This window comes from Phascolarctos cinereus, unplaced genomic scaffold (genome assembly GCF_003287225.1).
Source record: "Phascolarctos cinereus isolate Bilbo 61053 unplaced genomic scaffold, phaCin_HiC Scaffold_8;HRSCAF=390, whole genome shotgun sequence".
In the NCBI taxonomy this organism is placed as follows: domain Eukaryota; kingdom Metazoa; phylum Chordata; class Mammalia; order Diprotodontia; family Phascolarctidae; genus Phascolarctos; species Phascolarctos cinereus.
In genome coordinates, this window is record NW_027556291.1 from 4,827,029 (window position 1) to 4,846,357 (window position 19,329).

The 19,329-nt window shown below is 49.3% G+C and overlaps 1 protein-coding gene across 2 annotated transcripts in view; it reads left to right on the forward strand.

Moving 5' to 3' along the window:
• The first annotated feature begins 2,293 nt into the window (after window positions 1–2,293).
• The window catches only part of PAK3 (p21 (RAC1) activated kinase 3), a 75,201-nt gene continuing 58,165 nt past the window's right edge, over window positions 2,294–19,329 (forward strand). Inside the window, exon 1 of one of the 2 annotated variants that reach the window (XM_078147714.1) lies at window positions 2,294–2,926. The gene's annotated coding sequence lies outside the window, so the exon portion shown is untranslated. The remainder of the gene's footprint in view (window positions 2,927–19,329) is intronic. The other variant, XM_078147715.1, reaches the window with a different exon arrangement.

Genomic DNA, 19,329 nt, shown 5'->3' on the forward strand with positions numbered 1-19,329 from the left:
TTTTTGTTTTTTATCTCTTTGGGATGCAGACCTAGCAGTGGTATTGCTAGGGCAAAGGGTGTGCAGGGTTTTATAGCCAGCCTCACATTTCTTAGCCCACTCTAGCTAGGCCTCTCCACTGCCCCCATCACATTCTGCCCTTTAGCATGTGATAGACACGTTAGAACCTCCTCAAGTTTAGGGCCTAGGTCAGCTTTCACTGTTGCATCCTCGGTACTTAGGATAGTGCTTTAGTTTTGGCTCGCATTATTTTCCCAGTTTGGAGCGCCCTCTCCCCTCCCCTCCTGGCCTCTCTGTCTCCCTCTAGGTACCTACCTCTAGCTGCTCTTCAAAGACCCAGCTCAAATTTTAGACCACACCAGCTGGAAGTTCTCGGCGTTCCTACAGGATTTTCAGTAACACTTATAAGGCCTCTTTGTGTTTGTAATGTTTTTGACCAAATTCCACTCAAATTGAATTAATGATGAAAAAAAATCCTTTATTAAGCACCTACCATGTGCCAGGCGCTAAACAAAGGGCAGAGGACACCAAAATGGAACAAAACCCCCAAACCACAGCTCTTACCCTCAGGCTAGTTGGGGAGAGAAAAGCTATGCACGCAAATCTTCAGCATCAGGCCAACAATGGCACCAGAAACAGAGCAGGAAGATCTCTTCCAGCTCAGGGTTTGGGGGAGAGATGCAGTTGCAAAGAAAGACAGGATTTCAGCAGGTGGGGATGGGGGGTAGGGAAGCCCGTGCTGAGCTTGGGGGATGGATGGCCTGCTCTACGGCTGCCGAGCGGGAGCTCGACAGGACATTGGGGAAGAGCTGGAAACCCAGCTCTGCGTGGAGGGGGAGGATTTGTCCTAGGGCAGCAAGGTAGGTAGGGGCCAGATTGGCCAAGGCTTTAACCATGCACTCAGGGCCAAGGCCATTCTGGTTTTTCTAGGAAGCCATGGGAAAGCACTGAAGGCTTTAGAGTGGGGATAATGGGGGCAGGGGAAGGGATTAGGAGGATAACTCTGACAGGTTAAGAAGAAGAGCTGGGATGGCACAGAGCGCTTTCTGGTATGTAGAATGGGTCACACAACAATCCTGGAAGGGAGGTGCTACCAGTAATCCCATCTTACAGATAAAGAAATTGAGGGAGCCAGAGGTGATATGACTTACCTAAGGTAAATCACATACACACACACACACACTGGATTGGAACTGATATCTTCTTGACTACAGGCCCAGAATCTATCCACTTGCTGCCAAGGGCCTAGATGTATCTCATTTGAGGGTATGGACCATATCTTCTATTTTGCATGACAGAAAAATATCTGACCCAGTTTGCTCTCAAGGTTTCGAAGTGCCTCCCAGCAGCCCTGTGACGGAAGTGTTACAGATAGTATTATCCCCATTTCATAGGTGAAGAAACTGAGGCTCAGAGAAAGTCTCTGAGCTGACTGGCCCAGGGTCACATAGTCAGCGATGAGATTTAAACCCAGGTGTTCCTGGCTTTTCCTGATAATCTACTTCAGAATGCAGAAGCATTGTGGGAAGTAGAGAGAAAATGAGCGTGGGATTCCAAAGACCTGGGTTCAAATTTTGACTCTGCCCCTTAATGCCTGTGTGATCTTGGGCAAGTTCCTGTCCCTCTGTGCTCCAGTGTTCTCATCTGTAAAAAGAGGATAACAAATATATATACACTATTTACCATCTCACAGGCAAGTTGTAAAAATCCCGTGTGCTCATTTCTGTGATTTCTGTGAAGGTCCCAGCCATGTCGTCCTAGCTATTGCTCTAAGTTTTACAAAGCACTCCCCTCACAGTAGCTCCCCAGGCTACAAGGCCAGTGACTGTCTGAAGGGGGTTGCAAAGCCAGACCTTTCTGATTCCCAGCAGAGACTTCTTTCCGAAAGTCAGTAAGGAATCCTAGAAGGGCAGCTGGGTGGGACCTCAAGGCCTCACACCTTTATTTTCTGCTCAAGGAAAGGTCGAGCCCAAGGTCACATGGAAAGTCATTGGCTACAAGCGCCCTGGCCATCCAGGAGCTGCCACACGTGGCTCCTGGGACCTCGAAGAGCGACAGTTGATTTTCTCTGCCTTTGCCACAGTTAGGACAATTCAGGGCATGGCACATACTAGGCACTTAATGAATGTTGACTTGATGGGTCTGAAAATGCTTCATTGTGGCAGCAGGGGGAGCTCAGACACCAAACCCTGAAGTTTCGGGGCTGGGGGAGGGGAAACTGGGCTCATCCATCCTTCCTGGGATCTCCCAGAGGCCTTAGCTTTTCTTATTGATCACTAGAGCTTAGAGGCTTGTTGACAATTAGCTAGTAGAAGCCCCCTCCTACCCTCCCACCTTTTTTTTTTTTTAAAAAAAAGAGGAAGAAACTGAGGTTCGGCTAGCCTGAGCCACTTGTCCAAGGCTGCCAAGTAAAGGCACAGAGCTGCTGCTGCCCAGCCTGGTTTGGCAGATTGGCCTGGAGCATCCTCCCTGCGACTGGTGGGGCAGCTTCCCCTCCTATCCCCACTTGGCTTCCTCCTTCATCTGCCCTCTCCTCATTCCTTTTCTCCTTTTCTCTCCTCCTCTCCATCTTTTTCTCATCCATCTCCCTCTCCTCTCTCCTCCCTCTCCCCCTCCCCTCCTCTGTCCCCCGCCTCCCCATCACTCCTCCCCCTGCTCTCTCCAGGCTCCTCTCCTCCTCTCTCCCTCCTCCTCCTCCACCTCCACCCTCCCTCCTCCTCCTCTCCCCCTCCCCTCGGTCCCCTCCCCTCGGTCCCTTGAGCAGTCTCCTCCTGCGGAGCGGAGCCAGCTCCGGGCACAGCCCCTGGGGACACGGCTGCTTCTCCTCCCTAGCCCTGAAGAGCAGCGGCGGCAGGCGGCCGAGGGACAGCGACAGCGGCAGCGACAGCGGCAGCGACAGCGGCAGCGACAGCGGCGGCGGCGGCAGGTCAGGGCAGGCGCGCCAGGGGCCGGCGAGGTGCGGTCCGCCCGCGACCTTGGCCATCGGGGGGAGCCCGGGGCTAAGGGGGGGAGACTGACCGGTGCGGGGGGTGGGGGGGCCGGTGAGGTGGGGTTGGAGATGGCCGCGGCGGCGGCCGCCCCCCCCGTCCCCCCCCCCCCCGCTCCGGGTCGAAGGGAGGGATGGGCGTGTGTGTGTGTGTGTGTGTGTGTATATGTGTATGTGTGCACGCTCCCGGCTTTGTTCCCCCCCCTTACACAACACACACACACACACACACACACACACACACACACACGCACACACGCCCGGCTGCGGCCCCGCAGAGCCCGGGGGAGGGGACAGGGGAGGGAGGGAAAGGGCCCAGGGTGTGTGTGTGTGTGTGTGTGTGTCTGTGTCTGTGTGTCTGAGTGTGTGTGCGTGCGTGCGTGTGTGTGTGTGTGTGTGTGTGTGTGTGTGTCTATCTCAACGTGTCTTTGTCACTGTCTACGTGTGTCTATCTATCTGTGTCGATGGGGCTCCGTATTTTGGTGCCTTCGTGCCTGGTTGTGTGTCTTTGTGTGTGTGTGTGTGTGTGTGTGTGTGTGTGTGTGTGTGTGTGTGTAGAGGCACTAGGCTGAGCTGTATGGGAGGAAGCCCAGAGAGCTGGGACCAACACAGCCGCCTCACCCCCCTCATCCCAAATGGGCAGCCCCAGAGACCCAGGAGCTTTTCGGGAGGCCTGGGGCTGGCCTGCCCTGCTTGGAGGAAGGAGGGTCTGGATTTCCAAGGGGCTCCAAGCCCTTACCCCCTTATCTCTTTACATCAGGATTCTCTGGCTAGGAGGACATATCTCAACAAGGGAGAGCTGGCTTTCAGGCTAGTGGATATCTGGGTGTCTGTGCAAAATCCTGCATTAAGAGAGGCAGAGTCCAGAACATGGGGGGTGGGGTGGGGGTGCTAATCCTCCTGTCTTCTGCATCTGGAATGTGGTGGCCCCTTCTGGGCTCCCAGTGAGCTGGAGAGTGTCCAGAGGAGGGTGAGCAGGATGTGGAGGGGCCGGAGACCAGGCCATCCCAGGCCTGGGGTAGCTGCCCTGCTGAAGACAAGGTCTAGAGGGAACAGACTAGGTGTCTTCGAGTATTGGAAGGGCTGTTATGTGGAAGAGGGCTTGGAGACTGTTCTGGAGAGGGTGTCATAAAACCTGAGTTTGAATCCTGACTGTGCCACTTCTGACCTTTGTGCCAGTTATTTGGGCTCCAGTTTTCTTTTGTCTAATGAGGTCTTTCCTGGCTTTTGACCTTTGGACTTAATTGCTTCCGATTGACCCCAAAGTGTAAAACTAGGGGCAGTGGGTAGACATGGCAGGGACTTGACCAGTCCAGTCCAATGCCCTTTTTTTTAACAGATGAAGATCCTTAGGCCTAGAGGGGTCTGGTGACTTGTCCAAAGGCACCTGGGTAGGACTTGGCAGAGGCAAGCTTAGCACCCCAGGCTCTCCTGACTCCAGACCCACCAGGTGATTCTCATTACTCCAAGCTACATTCAATTCAACTCAAAAATCTGCTTTTTTGTTTGTTTGTTTGTTTTTTGGCTAGGCAATGGAGTTAAGTGAGTTGCCCAGGGTCATACAGCTCAACTCAAAAATCTGAATGAAGCTCTTGTTATGTGTTAGGTGCTAGAGATTCCTTCCAGCTCTGGGATTTTGTTGCTCGAGGTCCTTTCTAAGGTTCTGTTCAGCCTGGATATCTCCTGGCACCTCCTGTATGTATATGTCTTACTAGCACCCACATGTTGGTGAGATCTTGGGCAGCTCCAGTCCAGCCATCTCAGTACTGACTTCCAGACCAGGGTAGACTGAACGTGCTGGGGTGTGTGGCTCTTTGGGCTCCTTGGTTTGAAAAGGGGGGGGTGGGATGTACTTTGAGCCTTGCTCAGTAAACCTTCTATCTAGTCCAACTCCTGCAAAGGGAAAGGGCTGGGAGGGTCATATGACTTGTCCAAGGTCACACAGCTCATTAGAAGATTGGGATTTCAAATCTAGGTGTTCTTCCTCCAGATGCAGTACTCTTCCCATCATACCTCAAACCAACTCATGGGAGCATCCTCCAATTAAATTGTGCCATGTATGACTTAATTGTGCAGTGTCCTGGTGAAGCCTTGTATCTGAAGTCAGGAGCCTGAGTTCCAAGCCCAATTGCATCCATAGTCCCTTACAGAGTGCTGGTGGGTCTCTGGGCCTCTGTATGATGGCTGGGGGAGGGGGAGCGCGGGTTGGCGGAAATAGGGGCCGGGGTGGACTCCACGGTTTCTGAGTCACTGAGTGGATGAGTCAGAACACCTGGGGGCCAGGCCTACCTCAGCCACTGACTCACTGGCCACCTCTGGCAAATCTCTGAAATCTCTGTCCCTCTTGTGATCAGACTTTCTTTCTTTTTTTTTTTTCCAAAGATAAGAAGGTTGATTTGTTCTCTAAGGACCCGTGTAGCTTCATGAATATGGATTTGTGGGTTACTGCGTGGGCTGGAAATTTACCAATATTTGATGGCTGTGGGCAGGCAACATGAGATATTGGCAAGATTACTGGCCTTGAAGGCAGAAGGCCTGAGTTCAAATGGCACCTTTGGTTTTTGCTAGCTCTATGACCTAGGGCAAGTCACCTGTCCTTTTGGGGCCTCAGCTTTCTTCTCTATAAAATGGGAGTAATAATGCTCTTACCACCTTCTGCCTCTCTCCCTGTGCAGAGTAGTGGTGGGAAAAGATTGAGAAGACTGAGACCTAGGGCCATTTTATCCCCAGTCTCTCCCTCATTTTACTTAGTACTCAGGAGGAGACTGAGATCCAGAGAGAACAAGGGACACCCGAGTCAGTGGCAGAGTAGGGCGGAGGAATGAAATCCGGGTGCCAAGCTGTCTCGTTTGTCCATAATAGCAAGCTCTGACCCTCAAACCCTCGAGGCCTCAACCGGGCCCTAGGTTCCCCATCTGTAAAATGAGGGAGTTGGATCAGATGAGCCCTGACCTTCTCTTGTCCTAAGTTTTTTCCCATCTCCAGGCTTCAGTTTCTTCCAGTTCTAAATGCTATAATCCCTTGGTAGAGACCAGCCACATTGGTGGTTCCAAGTGTCTGGGCTCTAGGAGATCCCAGGCTGAAGGAGGGGGCTGTCCTTAGGGAAATAAGGAGCTGCTTGTTTGTGGAATGAAGACAACATTTAGCCTGGCTGTGGGCTATTTCTATCCTAAGAATGCTGACATTTCTCTAGCTCTTGAAGGTTTGCAAGGCACAAAGTTGGAGAGTGACGTGACTTGAGTATCATCTCCATTGAGGGCTCCCCGCAGACCAAGGAGGAAACCCTGATGCTGGCTAAGCCCAAAGCCATTTAGGGGCCAGGCATGGAGATCTGAGGTCTTAGCGAAACCACAAGTTGTACGTGTTAATGGCTCAGGCTCTGGGAACCATTCAGCTGGGAACAATAACCCACCTACCTCTGGACAGCTCTGATAGGAGCCCCGAACAACTCTGCCATTGAGTCATCCACTCACTCATTCATTTACTAATTTGCTCACTCATTCATTTACTCATTCCTTCATTCATTCACTTAGGCATTTATTCATTCATTCACTTAGGCATTTATTCATTCATTCACTTATTCATTTATTCACTGGCTTATAAACTCATTCATCTACTCACTTATTCATTCATTCATTCACTCACTCATAAACTCATTCATTTGCTCACTCACAGTCCCTCCCTTGTTCCTTGTTTTCCTACTCTGTATGGAGTTCCAAGCTTAACTCTAGTGACTGAGTTCCTTACCTGTGAGATCTCACTGTTGAGTCGGTGGGGGATAAGATGGTGACAGGGCTGACTCTGTTCCAAACCAGATTGTACATAAAAGACCTACTTACAGGCCTTTGGAAGGGCCAGAGGCTGCTTCTGGCTGGGATGGGGTGGGAGAGGTCAGATTTCAGGCGTGAGGGGTCACGAGGTAGAAAAGGGCTGGGGTGGCTAAGCACTGATCCAGCTTGGCTGGACTTCAGCGCCATGTTGGGGAGTGGTGGGAGAGAAGGCTGGAGGAGACTGGAGCCAGGTGGAGGAGGGCAGTCCACATTTAGGGTCATCCATTGGGCAATGAGTCATTGAAGGATGTAGACAGAGCTGGACTTTAGGAAGATAAGGAGGGCAGCTTGTATTGGGGAAAGACAAGCCAGGAGGCCAGAAATACATGCCAGGTGAGAGATGATAAAGGAAGGCCCCAGTGAACTAGGTTGCTGGCAGTAGGGGTAGGGAGGAGGAGCAGGCTGTGCCACTTACCCGTGAAGTGACCTTGGGAAAGTGCTTTCCCCCTCTGGACTTCAGTTTGCTCATCCATCTCAAAGAGGGTGGATTCATGTCTGGACTTCTTCCAACACAACCTGCTAGAGAGGCGGGCCCCTCAGCCCTTGGCTCCCTTGGTGAAACTTCCTACTTAATCAGTAGGGCTTTGACTTGTACCCTGGTCACCATAGCCAATGCTACTCACCCAAGCCAGGGCCCTTTGGAGACCAGGCCAGTGCGATTGAGGGGAAGGGACACTTGTCATGGGTCTGCAGAGACTTCAGCACTCACTAGCCATGTCACTCTGAGTAAGTTCCTTCTCCTTTCAGCCTTATTTTTGTTCTCTAGAAAATGGGTATAATCCTTGCACTGCCTCCTTCACAAGGTTGTTGGGAGGAAAGTGCTTTGTGAACTTGAAAGTGCCAGAGCAGTTGGAACAGCTTCTTCATAACAAAATGCCAGAAGACCTAGGGGAAGGCCTGTAGCACATGGGAGGTCCTGGACAAGAATGGTAAAGGCTGAGAAGATGTGAGCGCATGGGGTGTGGGGGCAGTTCTGTGTCTTAGGCTGGAGCACCTGATGTGCAAATGTTGTGGGAGGCTGGACTTGGGAAAAGAGCCTCGGAGAAGGGTTCAGTAGGCCTGGTTTTGAGTCATTCGTAAAATGGGCAGCTCTAGTGAACTTGCTGCTCTCTGAGAGGCTTTGCATCTCTGACATTCTGTGATCCTAAATCCCTTTTCCCCGTCCACCGTATGTGTGTGTGTGTGTGTGTGTGTGTGTGTGTGTGGTGTGTGTGTGTGTGTGTGTGTTTTCCAAGCTGAGGGGAGGTGCTGCTTGGACTAGGTTGACTGGATGGTTCCTTCTAGCTCTAAATTCTGGGCCTCAGTTTCCCTCGCTATAAAACAAGAGGGGGTGTACTGAATGATCTCCAAGGGAGGGCCTGCTGCAACTCTCAGTCCCAGGATGCTCTGATCGTCTTGGGACTGAGGCTGGTATCATCATTATTGGTCATCCAAACAATTCCGGTGGCTGCTCTGGGTGTCTTCACTGCCTCAGCTGGGGAGAAAGGAGACGGTTCCTTTGGCCCGAATGAGAAATTGATGAGCTCAATGGGGCTAAGAAAGCCTAGTTCAGCAGGTGGCCAACGGAGCCTGTGAGGGAAGGGGAGGGGCCGACTGGGCGGGGCCCTGGGGGAGCCTGAACTGGGGGCTCCCCCACTAGCTGTATTCTTATGCTAAGCCCGCCATCTGCTCGGTTCTGCCTGCCCAGCCCCTCTTCCGCCCCCCCCACCCACCCCTGGTTTCTAATTGTCCTAGGAGGCCCTGTGGCGGGGCTGTTGATTGTCACTAGAATGGAGGCCCTGGCTGGGGGCTGGGGTGGGTGGGAGTGGGGGGGGAGGGGAAGGGCTGAATATTTGAGACTCCTTCGCTTTAGGCTTCTGTGTGGCTGGGCGGAAATGGGGCTGGGCAGAATAGAATCCGAATGTACTGGCCAGCTATTGGGGATATGTATGTGTGATGGAAATGAGGAGCAGAACTGCATTGGGAAATACTCTGGCCCTGAAGGCAGAAGCAGACCTGGGTTCAAATCCCAATTCTAATGCTTATGAGCCGTGTCACCCTGAGCAAATCCCGGAATCTGCAGGTTGGAAGGGACCTCGGAAACTATTTACTCCGACCCATCTATTCCTTGGGGGGGGGGGAGAAAGGTCTTTTTCAATGAAAACCCACCTTTTCTCTTCCTTCCACCCCCACTGAACAAAAAGAGAAAACCCAAAGCAAAGCCTTGTAACAAACATGTATACTCAAGCAAAACAAAGCCGTTCATTGTCTAGGTCTAAAAAAGACCCCGCAGCAGCGGCCTCAGGTGAGCAGCAGCAGCCTCAGGTGAGCAGCGCAGCCGGCTTCAGCTGGAGTCCTCAGGAATAAGGGTCAGGCCTCGTGTTCATTCGGCTTGCCAGGTCTTTCCAAAGGCGTTCGTTGTTATCGTCTAGATTGTTCTCCTGGTTCTGCAGACTTCATTTTGCATGAATTCATGCCAGTCTAACCAGGTTTCTTTGAAACCATCCCTTCTGCATTTCTTAGGGCACAGCAGCATCACATGCATATGGTGGAATTTGTTCAGTCGTACCCCAAATGATGATCACCTCCTTGGTTTCCTGCTATTCGACACCATTAAAAGAGCGGCTATAAACAATTTTGTACATATGAAGACTTTCCCTCTTTATCTGAGCTCTTTGGGGTATAGGCCTAGTAGTTATTGCTGGGTTAAAGGATATGTACAATTGAATAAGGGCATAATTCCAAATTGTTTTCTAGAATGGCTGAACTAATCCACAGCTCCACCAATGATGCATTAATCTTTTATTAATAATTATAGATAACAGTAATTATAATAAATTAATAATTTCCCTGCAGCCCCTCCAATATTTGTCATTTTCCCTTTTTGTCAACTGTGCCAATCTGTTGAGTATGAGGTGGAACCTCGAGTTGTTTTAATTTGTATTCCTCTAATTGTTAATGATCTGGAGCATTTTTTCATATGGCTTGGTAGCTTGGATTTCTTCCTTTGAAAATTGCCCATTTGTATCTTTTGACCATTTATCAACTGGGGAAATGGTTCTTATATTTATAAATTTTAATCAGCTCCTTCTATGTCTTAGAAATTTACTGCAAAGGCTCTTCCCCCATTTACCTGTTTCCTTTTTAGTTTTAGGTATAATAATTTTTGTTTGTGTGAAACATTTCAATTTTTTGTAAACAAAACTGGCCATTTCACTTTCTGTGACCTTCTCTCTCACTTGTTTGATCACAGACTCTTCCCTCATCCGTAGATCTTATAGATGATTTCTTCCTTGCTCCTCCAGTCTGTTTATGATATCACCCTCTATAGCTGTCTGTACCCATTTGGAGTTTATCTTGGTATATGGTTGGAGATGTTGGTCTATGCCTAGTTTCTGCCAGATTGCTTTCCAGTGGTTCCAGTAGTTTTTGTCCCCAGATCTGTGTTCTGATAAGGGCTGACAAAAGCATGCCCTCATTTGTTCTGGACACCGGGCCTCTCAGCAGAGTGTAGGATATTGTCTTTTTGAGCTGCCATATCGTTCCTTTGACTCAGATTGAACTGGAAATTCACTAAGACCCCAAGATCTTGTTCAGGTAAATCATTGTCTTGCCATGTTACCCCTCCCTCCACATGTTGATTTGTTTTTTGAACCCAAAGGCAGATCTTTTCATTTAGACCTACTAAGTATCATAATGGATTTATCCCATTGCTCTGGCTTGTTGAGGTAGTTTTGGATCCTGTGTTTGCTATTGGTCCCGGACTTGTGTATCTTGAAATTTGACAAATGTGTCTTTGTCAAAGTCATTGATGAAGCTGTCAGACAGCATAGAGGTGAGGACAGATCCCTGGGGTTCTCAACTGGGTGCTTTCTTCCAAAGTGACATCATTACATTAATTGTTGCTCTTCGGGTCTAGTCATCCAACCACTTCTGAATCCTCACTGTGCTATCTTCTACATCTCACCATCTTTTCCCCAGGCACAGGATGAGAAATGTCGTCAAATGCTTGGCTAAAAATCTAGGTTTACTAGGTCTGCAGTATTCCCCAGATGTTGGAGGCTAGCAACCCTGTCCTCAAACAGATGTGAGGTTTGTTTGGCATAACCTATTCTTGATGAAGCCAGTCTGGCTCTTCCAGATGCTCACAGGAGTGCTCCAGAATTTTGCAAGCAGTGGAAGTCAAGCTGGTTGGTCTACAGTTTGCTGATTCTATTAGATTTCCCTCATCCCTTTAAAAAAATTGGTACACACCCATCTCCAGTCCCATGGAGTCCTTTTTTTCTTCTGTGGTGGACACTGTATCACACTCCCTGCAGTGGATATTCCAAAATTGCTCTTCTTCCCTCAAGTTTTTCCATACCCTTTCTTCCCCCTTCCCTCTCAACAAAGAACCTTCACTTCATATTTTACTAGAAAAAAATAGAAGACATTGGCCATGAGCTCTCTGCTGTCCACTACTCTATGCCTTACAACCCTTCTGCATCATCTCCCATTCTGTCCTTTGCTCCATGTTGAGAAAAAGGTGGCCTTTCTCTTTGTCCAGGCCAGTGTCTCTAATTGTGCTCTTGAACCCATCCCCTGCCATGTACTTTGGGAGCTTGCTCTCTCAAATGCCCCCTTTCTTATCTTCACACTCTCTTTATGCCCTGCTTCCTTTCTGGCTGCCTACAAATGTGCTCACTCCTTCATTCCTCTCTGGACTCAGTTTCCTGCCTTCTGGACATTTTTTTTTATCATCATGATCCCAAAGCCTTCTCACCCTAGAAGATCGCTGCCTCTCTGCAACCTTCCCACCTTGGAAGAACACTCCACCCTTCTTTTGATTGGTCAGTTTCTTCTGAAACCTCCTGTTTTTGGGAGACTGAGTCCCCCTATCTCACCCAGCCTGGAAGGGCACTGGCCCTGAACAGTGTGGAAGTGTTGACCTTCTACTTTTCCAACATTGGCTGGTTTTCTTTTCTTTGGGCAGCCTGATGGCCCCCTACTTCCAGGGGCTTGCCATATTGGTGCCAGACTTAGTGCAGACACCCCATCATCTCAGCCCATTATAGCTCAGAATGCCTGAGCTCTGGCACTCCACCAAAACCAGCCTCCCTAGGAACAGGGATTATAAGCATGTGCTATCACACCCCAGCAGAATGTCCATTGGAAGGAAAGTGCCCTGGCCAGCCGTGTTCAATCCTTCATCCCTCTTTGCTCTCCTCTTCTGATTCTCTGGGCTTCTGGACTTCTTTCTCCACCAGGGCCCAGCAACCTGGAAGGATCCCTGTGCCCCAAGGGCCCTAAGGCCTTCTTTCCCCACCAGGGCCCTACCTGATTCCCCTCCCCCACTCCCTTTTCAATGTGGCCATTATAATGGCCTCTACTTTTGGGTGAGGGCCGTCTTTCTTTTGGGTTGTATTTGTATTCCCTGAACTTAGCAAGGGGAACTGAGGGAGCTTTACTGATGAGGGAGCTTTACTGAATGGTCGGTCCCTTGACTTCTCTGGACTTTCCTCATCCTTAAAGCCCTTTTACTTTATCTTCCTGCACCTTCCATTTCTGGTCTCCTATAACCCACCAGCTCCTAGAAAGGCTTCTGTTCCCTCTTCCCTCAACCATTCAATCAATTTCTCTGTCACTTATTAAGCAGCTGCTGTTTGCCAGGCACTGTGCTCGGCAATAAGAATACAGAAGCCCAAATGAAGCAGTCCTTGCCTCCATTCCTTGGAGTCTGACATCTGGTCACCCCACTTAACTGTCCAAGGTGGTCAGTCTGGCTTAATTGAACTGCTGAGTGTGCTGTCTTTGGTTACTCCTCATCCCACTTGGCTTCCAGAACATCGGTCTTCCCTGCCTGCTTGACCTTTGCCTGTCTCTTTTGCTGAATCATCACCCCCCCCCCCCCCCCCGCAAAAGCATGAATGTTCCTTAAGGCTCGGTCCTGGGACCTCTTCTCACTTTGTATTATCTTTCTTGGTGACCTGATCAACCCTCAAGGTGGCAATTATTGGTACCCAGGTGCCTCTAATCTATCTATGCAGTCCTTATCTTTTTCCTGGACTGGCTCACACTGACAGCTGCCTGCCCAGTATTTCCATCTGGGTGTCTCATAGGCACACCAAGCTCAATGTGTCCAGAGTAGAAGTGATTATTCCATTCCCCTCCCATTCCCCCCCAACAAACCCCCAAACTTCTCTTTTCCTGTTCCTGTTGCCACCATCTTAAACTCCCTGTAGTTGACAAAGGCGTTCTAGTTCAATGTCAATTTGTCCACTTTGGTTACAGTGTGCATAAAAATAATACGAGATAAGACTGGAAGGTTGGTGTGGTGGCAGCTCAGAGGGCCTGAAATGGTGGCCTGACAAATTCGGACTTTTTATTGCTGGTAAGTTGCTGGTGGTGCAGTGGTTAAGAGTGCTGGGCCTGGAGTCAGACCTGAGTTCAAATCTGGCCTCAGGCACTTACTAGCTATGTGACCGTGGCCAAGTTACATAATTGCTATTTGCCTCAGTTTCGTCATCTTTAAAATGGGGATGATAACAACATTTACTTCTCAAGGTTGTTATGAGGACCAAATGATACTATAGCTCAGCATAGTACCTGGAGCACAGTAGATGCCACCTGAATGCTTGTTCTTTCCCTTACCTTGGCAGGCATAGATTCAGATCTATACTTTGTCTCCTCCCTATCCACCAGCTTGTAGGCTCATGGCCGCTTCTTAAGAAATATTTGCTGAACAAATAATTAAATGAATGAATATAAAAACTGGCAGAGCTAGAAAAACCCATCATCTAGCCCAGTGAAGTCAAATTCTGGCTGCGTATTGACTTAGAAAATCACAAGTTAACATTACCTGTATTGTATTGCATTTTTTTATTTTGTTAAAACATTTCCCAATTGCATTTTAACAATTTCAGCAGTGATTTGGTGGCATACCTGTTGGTGAGTTCGACACCTTTGATCTAGCCTAGCTTTCTTTTTTTTTTAAATTAAAAAAAATTTTTTTTTTTTGCTTTTAGGCAAGTGGGATTAAGTGACTTGCCCAGGGTCACACAGCTAGTAAGTGTCAAGTGTTTGGTCTGAGGCTGAATTTGAACTCAGTTCCTCCTGACTTCAGGGCCGGTGCTCTATCCACTGCGCCACCTAGCTGCCCCTAGCCTAGCTTTCTTTTACAGTTAGGGAAACTGGGGCCTAGGTAGGGGAAAGGGACTTAGGATCATGGAATGTTGGAGATCATCCAGAAGAAGAAATTGAGACAGAGAGGGAAGTCACATAGTGCCAAGTGACAGAACTGGGCCCAGAATCAAAGGATTTTTGCAACACATTTAGATGCTCGACCATTTTGGGCTCTTGCCTCACTGGGCCATTGCCGGGGTTAGGAGATGGCTTAATTCAGTTCCACCAGCAATTGCTAAGTGCTGGCTCTGTTCTGGGCACCCAGCTTTACCTTTACATTCTACCAACAGGGAGACAGCGGGTGGGGGGTGGGGTGGGCAGGGCAATGAAATGGCAAAAAGTCAAACCCAAGTGCCTTGTGAAAATCCAGGAGGAACCTTTTCATCTGGGAGCTGCAGAGAGCACTTGCTAACATAGGTGGTGTCTAGGCTGAGCTGGGAAGGAAGTGAAAGGCTTCAGCATAGAGGACTGAGGAAGGAGGGAGGCAGTGCAAACCTGAGAGATACATTTGGGAGGGGAGGGAGGAGAGGAGAAGGGGGGGAGAAAGAGGAGGGAGTGAGGGGGAGGAAGAGGAGGGGGAGAAGGAGAATGGGGAGAAAGGAAGGGGAGGAGAGAGGGGGAGGGGGGAAGAAAGAGGGAAAGAGGAGATGGGGGGAGGAGGAGGACGAGGACGGCGAGTAACTCACATTTCTACAGCTCTCTTGGTGCAGCACTTAACTATATATTGTCTCATGTGGGTCTCACTGTGACCCTCTGAGGTAGATGCCACAATGGGGGAAGGGTGAACTAGAGGATTGTTAAGCTCCAGTACAGTTCTGATGCTCTGAGATGCCAGGTCCCTTCCCCTCTCTGGCCCTTATTTCCCCATCTCTAAAATGGAGGAGGTTTGAATAATAATAACTTTAAGGCTTGCTAAGGGCTTTACATGTTCTTTCATTTGATGCTGACAACAACCCCTTGAGGTAGGTGCTATTATTCCTATTTTACAGATGAGGAAATTGAGGCTAGGAGAAGTCAAGTGATTTACCCAGGGTCACACTAGGTATCTGAATTGGGGTTTGAACTCCTGGTCTAGCACTCTACCCACTGAGCCACCAGTGCGCTCTAATGTCTCTTTCTGGTACTAACATCAGTCACTTCCTTTCTTTGGGCCTCAGGCTCCCTGTCTGTAAAATGGGCAGGGGTGAGACTAGGTGAAATTGAAGGTGCTTTCCTGCCCTGGAGAAGCTGAGGTATCGAGTAGGGAAGCTGCCAGGATGGAAGGAGAATTCTGCAGAAAAGGCTGAGACTGGGAGGTGATGCTGGTGTAATTCAACTGAGATAAAGCACATTTCTCTGTTCAAGTAGCTATATACCAGGATCCCCAAGGCTCCCCAGTGTGGGCAGCAGAGATTCTCCCTGTGGAGGGACCCAGTGATTTCCCACCTGCCTCTGAGCTGGGAAGGGGCCTCAGAGAGCAGCTAGGCCAGTCTCGAACATCCTTGGGAAGAGGTCATCTGCTGACTGGAACTTGGGGGATCATGTCATTCCATCCCCTGAGGGCAGGCAGTAGCCTCTGGCCTTTCTTTCATGGCCCTTCCTTGTCCCCTTGGAACTAGTCCCTGGCTATTTTCCCCATCATGGCTATTGTCCTAGCCTTGGGGCCAAGGTGATTTGCCTTATCCTGGCCCAGGCTTGGTTTCTTTCCTTGACCAAGGGAGCTTGGGAGGTGGTTCTGGAAGCAGCCTACACTCTTCTTGACCTTGGCTCAACTAGATAATACTCAAGCGGGGAGGCAGGAGCTTTGGCTCTGTCATTACCTCATTATAACCTTAGTTAAGTGGCTTCTGTCTGGGCCTCAGTTTCCCCCTCTGGGCCCTGATTCCAGCTCCGCCTCTCTAGGCCTCAGTTTGGTCTGCTGTGTGGTCCCCAAGGGCCCTGATTCTTCTGCCTCCTTGCCTGGATGGTGTATCCTACAATGACAGACTTGGACCCACCCCAGAGAGTGCCTGCTTTCCCATGAAGAGCGTGGAATTGGGGAAGGGGCCATGCTGCTTGTCCGTAATAAACTCTAGGTGGTTCTCAGGACTTGAGACACATAAACACACACACACACACATGCACACCCGTACGTGCACACATGAATATATACAAATATCCACACACAAATACATGCAAACATTCACACACACACACACACACACACACACACACACACACACGAACGCACACATGCACACACACTGGGTCCTGCTGAGGGGTTGTCAGGGCAACCAAAACTCCAAGCAGCTCTGCCAATTGTGGGGGAGGAGGGTCTGATTGAGGCCCAGAAAGGGGAGCTCAGGATTGCAGGGTGTCAGAGACAATTGATCCCAACTTCTTCATTTTACAGAGTGGAGAACTGAGGTGCAGAGAGCGAGAAGGACTTAGTATTGCAGGAGTCAGGTCTTTAAAGCCCCTCAAATCTAACCCTGTCGTTTTCCAGAGAAGAAAATTGAGGCTAGGAAAGGGGAAGCCATTTAGGAATATCTCAAAGATCTCAAAGCTAGAATCAATCATCTTAGCGACCACTGGGTCAAATCACTTCATTCTGCAGATGGAAGAAACTGAGGCCCAGTGATGGAGAGACACTTAGGATTACAGAGGTTCAGAGCAGGAACTAAGAATCTTAAAGATCATCAGGGTGGAATCAGCGTCTTAAGAGGCTATTGGGTCTAATGCTGCCATTTTATAAAGAGGGAAACTGATCCAGAGAGAGGGCAACACTGAGGATCCTGGAATATCAGGCCTGGAACCAGAACCCTTAAGAGTCTATCAGGTTCAATTTGATCATTTACAGAGAGGGGAACTGAGGTCTAGAGAGGTAGACCTTTAGGAAGAAACCTCAGAGAAGGAATCAGGGCCCTTAGAGGCTATTGGGTCCATTGTTCAAATGAAGAAACTAAGGCTCAAAGGGCATAAGGCAGGGGTGGGGAGCCTTCAGCCTCCAGGCCAAGTTTGGATTTGGCCAAAGGGCCAAACTTGGGGACCTAGAGGGCCACATGTGGCCTTGAGGCCACAGGCTCCCCACTTCTGGTATAAGGAATAGAAGCATAACACTTCAAGGTCATTGGCTCCAACTCTTTAATTTAAAAAGATGGAAACTGAGGCTTAGAGGGAGGAAACATTTGGAAGAAATGCTCCGAGACTAAGAATTGGGGTCGTCAGAGATAAAGCACTCCAAGTGCCTTCATTGGTCATGGATTGCTGTGTGTTTCCTACATTAGCATTAGTAGAAGGCTGGGCTGCTCCAAGGTCTCTTTCTGGGCAAATGACAATTCCATTCATTTCTAGGATGCAGGTAGAGGTCGTTTGGGCAGAGCGCCCCATCACTGCTTGCTTTGCCTGGGTTTTGGTCTGGTTTAATCATAATTCATAATTAAGCTGGTTCATGCCCTCATTCCTGCAGAATTTCCATCTCTTTTCAAACTTTGTCTGAGAAGAAAGGACTGTTCACTCACATGCAGATTAAATGGACTCTTCAATATAGGGAAAATGAAATTTGGACTGTTGACTTTAAAACTCGAGAGTTCTGAGCTGTTGATTCCCTCACCCTTCTTCTGTTCCTGGCATTTCCCAGGCACACCCAAAGGTCAGAGTGGCTGCCCCCTCAGTTTCAGTCTCAAATGTAAAGGATGTGGATGTGGGGTGGCTTCTGTCCCTGCACCCATCTGGCTGCTCACTGCATTCATTCGTGGACTCTTTGGTGGCCTTGGAGCCTATAGATAGAGGAAGCCCATGTGGATCACCTGAAGTAGGTAACTGTCCTCCAATTGGCTGAGTCTTGGGAGCTTCTCTGTCATGTCTTGGATCTGTGTATCAGGAAGACAACAGCCCACGGCCTCATCATCGCCTCCTGTCCACTCGATGATCTCTCCTCCGAGAGAGCTGCCGGGGCTCCACAGTAACATTCTCCTTTGCAGAGCCAGCTGGGCTTTTCCTTCCCTTTCTTCGCTGGCTAATTGGGGCCCACTCTTTCACCATCCTGGCAAGGATCAAGTGTCTCTTCTTCCACCTCTGAGCCAGTTTTCCCCCATTTGAAGCCTCCTGGCTATTTTCTTTATTCTCCCTAACAAGCTGGAGTGTGGAGAAGTGGTCCTCTGGTCTCTTCACTTTCCTCTGTAGGAGGGAGATCTGCCTCCACTCACTCCTTCGACTGTGACAACAGACACAAACATCACACTTGATGCAGGGCGCTGCCCAACTTCCCTACTGTCCATAGTGGTGGAGATTTTCACTCTTGTTTCTTTGAACTACTTCACAAATACAAGATGGAAGAGACATGATCAGACAACAGCTGTTCTGGAAAAACTCTGGCCCAGGATGAGGTGGGGGTTGTGGACTGCAAGCTCTACGGGAGTCTGGAGTGGGATGTAGTGGGCAAAAAAGCTCACATGATGGTCTTGGGCTGAGCGGAGAGGGGCTGGACTTCCCAGAACGGAGGTAACAGTCCCACTGTTCTTGGGCCTCATCCCACTTCATCTGGAACATTTTATTTTGTTCATCCCTGGCTTCCATGCTTTAAGAAAGACATTGGTTTTTTGTTTGGGTTTTGTCTAGTCAATGGGGTTAAGTGACTTGCCCAGGGTCACACAGCTAGTAAGCTAGTAAGAGTCTGAGGCCAGATTTGAACTCAGGTCCTCCTGAATACAGGGCTGGTGCTCTATCCACTGCGCCACCTAGCTGCCCCCAAGACATTGGTTTTTTACACCTCACACCTCTGCTCCCTGCCTTCTGCCCTGTCCTCTTTGATCCAGCCACAATGGTGTCCTTACTGTTCCTCAAGCACAAATAGTCTGTCTCCCAACTCCAGACATTTTCACCAGCTGGCCTTTCCTGGCTTCCTTCAGTCCCCAGTCTTGTTCATCTTAGGGCCTCCTCTCTGAGACCACCCCGTTTATTTGTACGGAGTTGTTCTTTTGCTTCCCGCATTGGACTTGGGAACTTCTCAAAACTCGTTTGTCTTTCTTTGTATCTCCAGTGCTTAGCATAGTGACTGTTACACAGTCGTCACTTAATAAATGCTTCTTTGACTGAGAAGTTGGAGAGTTTCTAGAGGAGCAACCAGGATGGTGAAGGATCTTGAGTCCATGTCATTGGTTGAAGGAATTGGGCCACTTTAGCCTGGAAAAGACTCAGAGGAGCCATGATAGATTTCTTCAAGTATCTGAAGGACTGTTGTATGAAGGAGAAATTGGGACCAGATTCCTCCAACTCAGAAGTGTATTCACTTCATTGCTCTCTTCTTCAGTCATCCAATCATAAACCCTGGTTAGTCTGATGAGCTAACATTATTATGTCCTAATCCAATTCAGGCTTTGCCTCTTTATTTGTAGTTCTGGGAAAGTAGATTCG